This window comes from Anthonomus grandis, chromosome 7 (genome assembly GCF_022605725.1).
Source record: "Anthonomus grandis grandis chromosome 7, icAntGran1.3, whole genome shotgun sequence".
Classification (NCBI taxonomy): Eukaryota; Metazoa; Arthropoda; class Insecta; order Coleoptera; family Curculionidae; genus Anthonomus; species Anthonomus grandis.
This window is the reverse complement of record NC_065552.1, coordinates 14206811-14214117: the sequence shown is the minus strand read 5'-3', so window position 1 is coordinate 14214117 and position 7307 is coordinate 14206811. Positions and strand designations below refer to the sequence as shown.

At 30.4% G+C, this 7307-nt stretch overlaps 1 protein-coding gene across 1 annotated transcript in view; it reads left to right on the top strand.

The window, feature by feature from the left end:
• LOC126738439 (actin-histidine N-methyltransferase) overlaps positions 1–7307 on the top strand; it is a 50012-nt gene that overhangs the window by 34028 nt on the left and 8677 nt on the right. The window lies entirely within an intron of this gene.

Below are 7307 nucleotides of genomic sequence, written 5' to 3'. Positions count from 1 at the left end.
AAACCCGAAGAGCTTTTAATAATACAGTATAATTTTTAAATTTGCTAGTAGTTTTTTAACTTTCCTAGTGATATTTTTCATATAAATCTGGTTGAAGAACTGGATTGTGATTGAAATTTACTTCTCGGTATATATTTAAGTTTTACATAGGATATGTTCATCAAATCTAGTTGACTAGGGTTTTTTGACTTCTCGTTGCTTTTTGTTCCTGTTGTTGTGCGACAAGAATTTTCTTTTTCGTTGCAGGTTCTTAGAGAAACTACTTGATCAGAGCGATCATTAAAATATCATAATCTTAATCATAATTGGCCCAAAAGCCTGTTGAACTGGCAATTCAAAATCGGTATATAACACATCCATTAGCAGGATTTAAAAGAAAGCTGCACAAATTAGTACATATCACATTAATCCATTTTTCTCTGGTGTAGTGGATATGTTCTACTGCAAGCAAGCGCTTGACTGTAGGATGGAGCAGGATTAAGATGCAGATGCTTAAAGCAGACGCTATGCAATGTAATAATAGTAATTTGACGGTCCCTAATAGATAAAAGATTTAAAAGCCAAATTTTAAAATCAACTGATTAAACTAGTGGATAAGACTGTTTTTTCACATTTGATGACATTTCATGTCTGATTCAGGGTCTATCACAACATGATTAATATTTCTGCAGTACCTCTTTTTGAATAAAAGTAATTGCCCTAACCATTTTAATCTCTGTGGTACATTATATGCCTTTATTTATATATATTTTTTTGCTGTAAACAATTATATTGAATTATGATTATGAGGTCCGCTTTTATAGGTGCATTTTAATTTTTGTATAGTCCTGTTTTTGAATCCCATATGCGATAATGGTCTCATAGAAAATCCAAGGGAGATAGTACTAGAAATAAAACCTAGTGCTAGATCCTATTTTTACTCAACTATTTGGCAAACTATGGATATCAGTTTGATAGGATCAATGTTTAAACGATGGATAAAAGCAAATAAAAACAAAGTCTACTGTATAATAAGTTGTGTATATATAAATTATATATTGAAACTTATATTAACAATTGTTTTCGTTTTTAATTAAAATACAAATTGAAATATAAATTATAGATGCATTTAACTGCGATACTGGATACCAATATGTAATATCAATGTTTGAGATCATTATTTAATTAAATGACACTCATTGAGCTCGCATATCAATGGAACAAAATTTAAATTAAAGAACAGGTTTAAATCAACTTTAACTAATTTGGTAACTCACGTTTTAAATTAAGAAAAAATATTTTTCTTTTATTCTTTCAAACCATTAAGGTTAATAAAAATTAAGACTGACCTACGTTACAAATATTATTGATAATTATACCGTAGTAAACATTTATCAATTATACCCAATTTACTTTTTATGAACAATTTTTTTTTATTTTCGTAATTTTTGTGGTATTTTATACCAACCAGCTATATGATAACACCAGTGTTATTTGTCTTCCACCGTTCAGGTCTGATGATGCTCAACTCTTTGAGCGAAACATGCAACAATTTTAAGAATTAATTTATTATATTATTATATGACGTTTGAGACCCAGACTTGTGTGTTTTTTCGCCTATTTCAAATTTGTTATTTTAAAATGGATTAATTTTATCTTCTTGGAAAATCAATGCAATTTTTCAGCATTTTATACGATAACTGGGAACAAAAACCAAACCGCAAATGATTTTTAAGCGTAAATTCCTAAAAATTAAAACAAATTGGGTACTAAATTCTAGTTTTTAAATAATTTTATTTATTATAAACTTTAAGATAAAGAAAAAAAAATTGCAATAACAGCAATAATAACGAAACAAAATAAAATAGTTATATTAACTGTTCTACATGGCTGCCATATGATTCAGTACGTAATTTTCCTTCTTTTGATAAGGAATAGCGAATTCTTTGAAAAATGCCCACTTTATTTCGGAGCTTATTGCAAGCTTGCCTAATTCTTTGCCAAAGCTCTTTTCGAGTTTCTATACGAACGGCTTAAACTGATTTTAAATACAAAAATCACAGAAATTTAAATTGGGGGATCTAGATGGCCAAGCAATCGGACTACCCCTTCCTATCCATTTATTATGCTACGTCTGATTTAAATACTGCCAAATGTTTTTAATAAGGTGTGGAGAGCCATCATGCATGATGGTAATGATGATGATGATGCAAATCTGTATTGATGATAAACTTCTTTAAAAACGTGGGGGTCTTCTTCAACATTTGAATAATAATTGGTGTTATGAATATTAAAAATTCTATTCGTAGTAAAAAGGGATTCACTACTAACCAAAATTTTAGAAAAAAACTGACGATCGTGGTTCTTTTTATAGCCAGTGGGAAAATACTAAACGTGGGGCAAATACTAGTTTCAAAGGCGTCTGAACTTTTTGAAAATGAAATGGATAGATATTTTTCTTTATGTAAAATATTCCACACAAATAATTAACTGCAGCAAGGCTTCTTACACTAATTCCAGGATTTTCTTCAACGGTCGCTAAAATAATTGCCTCATCATCAAGCTTAATAATGAGGTCTTCCTGTCTCATGGTTCTTTGGACCGACTGGTCTTGTCTCTCTTAGCCGCTGATGAAGTGCAGTAAACGTAGAATGCAATGGATGTTCTTTGTTAAGAAAATATTCAGTATACCTTCGTTGAGGTAGTCTAACATTACATTGCGATTGGCCATAAACTAAATGCATTTTAGTAAATTCTTTTAATAAACTATTATTAAAATAACGAAAGTTATACAGAAATATTTACAGTTAACGCAACTATATCAAATTTGTTTTTGTTTCCTCATATTGTTTAGTCTAACAAAATTTAAAGAATCTTTTGATAATAGTGACATACGTTGCTATGTGCTTATTTGCTAAAATGTCTAAAATAGTAGTAAAACTATATATTTAACACCTTGTAGATCCGAGAGCAAGAATATCTTATGGGATTGATTAAATGGATGCTGTTCTACATGGAACTGATCTTGATTCTACATTTTTATTTAATTGTTATAGGCTATGAAATCGTATCGATATCGTGAAAATATTCTGGTTCATCATTACACGTTTCTCCAATTCGACAAAATACCGGCATTTTCCATTAACACACGCACCCAGCAAATTAACTTTCTCTGCCGGCCAATCCGCGTCTTATTATTACCATAAAGAAACTTTTAATGATCGATACAAATTTCTTCGAATCTTCGTTCACATTTTTTAATGCGCGACATTTGGCGTGCGACAACTTTACCATATGAGTATGGTAATGGTATGTCATTAAGGCAACCTAGGACATTGCTAAATGTTATTTATTATAACTAACGTGTGGACAACGCTCCATGTATGGGTGGAGTAATAAATTATTAAAATGTTTAATAAGACATTTCCCTTTATGTTTATATGAAGGGTCCAGAAACCATTAAGGGTTATAAAAAAAAAATAAAATAATAAAATTATAGATCGTAATATTGCAACAGATTTTAAAACTATTGAACTAAAAACTCATTTTTGATAATCTTTAATGCTTATGGTATATCTGTTTTATAATAAAATAATATGTATCTTTTTTAGCGATTTTATGTGGGTCATATGGTACTAATAATCATAAACATCGTTTCGTTCAGGAGATGAGCGAGATTTTCACTTTTAATTTTCATTTACTTTCATCTGATTGCACTAGGGCTGGGCGTTTATTTGGATTTATCGATATTTTATTTATACGTTTTTTTATAATAATGAGGTTATTTAGTTTAAGACTAATCAAGGACAATGTTGATATAATATAATTTTTAGATTCTCACGAAATATGAAATTTGAGTATACTTTTTTCTCTGAGTCTGGGTTGAGTTTCTTTTTTCTGGGTCTTTGTTTTTCTAAGATTTGATGTTATATCCGACAATTATCAAAAGTATAAGGGCTATGTTCTCAATATACAGGCTGCCCGAGACAAAACAGTCCCGAAAATCATGAAAAATATATTGTTTAGCCAAAAACGGCGGAACATGTCAAATTTAATATTCAGGGAGACATTTATTGACAGAAATTGCATTTCTCTGACGTCATTATATTTTATTTTTTATTATTACTTTATTTTACAAAAATCCACAAGGATAAGATCGGGAGATCTAGCAGGCCATTCTACGGTACAGCTTCGGCCAATCCATCGTCCAGGAAAGGCATAAGGACAGGAAATCGTCCAAAAATTGACAAACGGCAGCAGCATAATGTGGTGCCCCATCTTGTTGAAACATCAGTTTTTTTTCTGAGGTTATCATCTTTAGTTTCGTGTTTGTCACCCAATATCTTCAATATTGCGGAGGGTTGTTGGGTGGGGTCAGAAATAAAACAGAAACCTGTTTACCTAAATGTCGACGTTTCGACTTATACTAAGTCATCCTCAGGACACTAAGTCTAGGTTTCTTTAGTTATAATTAAAACACATTTATAATAGGAGCGTAGAATTATTTTTAACATGGGTTAAATTGTAGGTGTTATTGTGGGCAAACTAGAATCAACAATGGTTATCATCTTGTTCAAGTAACTCTGTTATTCTGGGATTGATGGCGTTCTGCTGACGTTCCAAGTAATTTTCAGCATTAAGATTTGTATTAATAAAAAAAGATCCAATTTGATCCTATTTGATCTCCCAGGACACCAGCTCATACATTAAGTTTTTGAGGTCGCTGCGTATGTGTTTCTTGAAATAAATGAGGATTAGTGCCCTCCAGTATTGACAGTTCTGTCTATTGACTTTACCGTATAAATAAAAGGAGCATTCGTCCGACAGACATTGTACAGCAAATTTCTCTCACAATTTAACCTATCACTAAAGTACTCAGAAAATTGTACACGACGATCAAAATCATCTTCATTTAGCTCATGTATGTACGAGTTTGATTTTGTAGGCGTGAGATTTGTGTAATTTTAAAATTTTGTGAACGGTACTTTTAGACATGCGGTAGCAATTTTTCGAGCAGATTTATTAGGTTATATCTCAAAATGACCCAACAATGCAATTTCTACCACTGAATTCCCTCATTTCCCACTGAATGCTTAACTTAATTTTTTCTGTTTTGTACTGACCCTGTTTCTTACAACTTCCTCATCAAATCCATTACATAAGGATGACTTACACTTTTATCTATATGATTACTATTTAAAGTACGTGCTGCTGCCCTTACAGACTTACTTTGTTGATAATAAAGACCCACCAACTCAATTCTTTCTTGCAGCGTATAAACCATTGTTATCAATACTATTGTACATGTATATTATATTGTATGTATTGTATATTACGATTTTTCGTTATCAATAGTTGACATTGGGAGTATAAATACTATAACCTTTATAATTTAAACAAATATAATATTTTATTGGATAATGAAATAAGGCTTCAAAGGTAGGTATTATAATCTATAAGTTTCAAAACGGCTTTGCTCTGCAAAAGGTTACATAGCTTAGTTGCACATTTTTCACAACTTTCAAAGATTGATTTAGAATGTTTTTTTAGTTTTTTTTTTAATTAAATTTTTCCTTACTAATTTGCCTTTACCTAAACGTAATCTGCTTTATTCTTATGGTTTTAAGAAAATTAATTATTCGAGTTAAAATTTTCGCACTATTTATTTTTCTATCATTAAGTTTGACATTTTCTCTTTTAAAGCATCCATTTATTTTTAAAGTAAGATTTATCTAGTTTTAAAGCAAGATTTTTATGTATATTTTTAAATAACATTGCCACGCATATTGTTCTAAAGTTTTTGCTTATCAACTTTTTTATAGAGTTTTATGGAGAGCGACGAACAAACTTTAAGATTCTATTCACAAGCAAAAAGTAAATCAGACTTGCAAAGTAGTTTCAAAAGTAGAGTGTAATGAGAAAGAGGCTTTCACCAATTCCATTTTTTAAGTAACGTTCGAAGTTGTAGGCGTTTCGGTTGTAGGAGGTCTAGTTAAGGAACAGAACTATGCTTTATTGCTGTTCCGTAAATAGACTGTTTATTCTAAGCAAAGTTTTATAAATATGTTTTAAAATTTAATATAGTAATTTTTTAGAAGTTTTAGCAATTTATTAGGTGCAATAGAAAAAACGGTGAGTAAAATGGCAAATTTGAAAGTGATTGTTGGAAGTGAGATTTTTAACTGTTTTGGAAAAAATTGAAAAACTCTAAACATAAAATTTACACTAATTAATTCGTTATATTCTTTAAGTTTCTGTACATCTATAAGTAAACAGTCTTTTAAATAAAAAGTTTTTCTTGAGTATTATGTTATGCATCTACTATGACAACATTTCGTGAGAATTATCCATGATTGATGCTCTTTATATTTGCTTAAGAGGAGAGATATACCTACATAACAATAATGCATATCTTGCCACTCTCACTCTGTAGGAGTAGTTTAGCGGATGTTTGTTATCGTCGCCTTTGGTCGGAACTAGAACACGTTTTTGGGAGTTGCCTTTGTAGAAGATTTTATGGCCTTGGATGACGTTTTTGGCATTCAGTTTCTCGTGTTTTTTTTTAGTCTCGTCTTATCCGTACCTAATTGTTCTTATTTGAATACGACACAACATTTTTTTTTGATAGAACTTCTATTTTGTTATATCGAATACTTCGATTTACGAACCCATCTCTAAAATTCATTCAATTCTGTTAACAAGCAGAGAAATAACGGCTCTTACACAAAATTTTGCGTTTTAATTACATTAGGAATCTGACGTGCCTAGGCTATAATTTATTTTAATAATGGGCCCCGGTTCGCACGGCTACACTTTCCATTTCTTTTTAAAACTTTTGATTGTTACTAATTGGTATTTTGTTTATTTTTCACTTAATGTGTGAACTAAAACTTTAATATTATTATTAGTTATAAAAGAAATATATAACAAAACAATTCGAATTAAATATATTTTTTGGTCTAATTTCTAACAATTGTTTTTTTTTTGATTGGTCTCGAAAAGCTTTTACAGTTTTATTTAATGCTAAACTTATTAAGTTTATTGTATTTTTACTTTATATTGTAATTGTATAATTTTTCATTTTTGTTAAACGACTTGTTACGAAGAAAATAATAAAAATTGCTCTCACGCGAGGCAACCCGCACTATCGCGAAAGTGATGTTTCTTCGGAATTTTAACTGAAAAAGTAAAAGTATTCGCTGACATACCTGTTGGTCACGGATTATTGCTTGTTTTGGTATGATTTGCATGGCAGACGAGTACTCTTGGTAAATAATGAAAATAGTGGAGAATTTTAAGTTCTTTCACAACGTATTTTTGGCACGGAT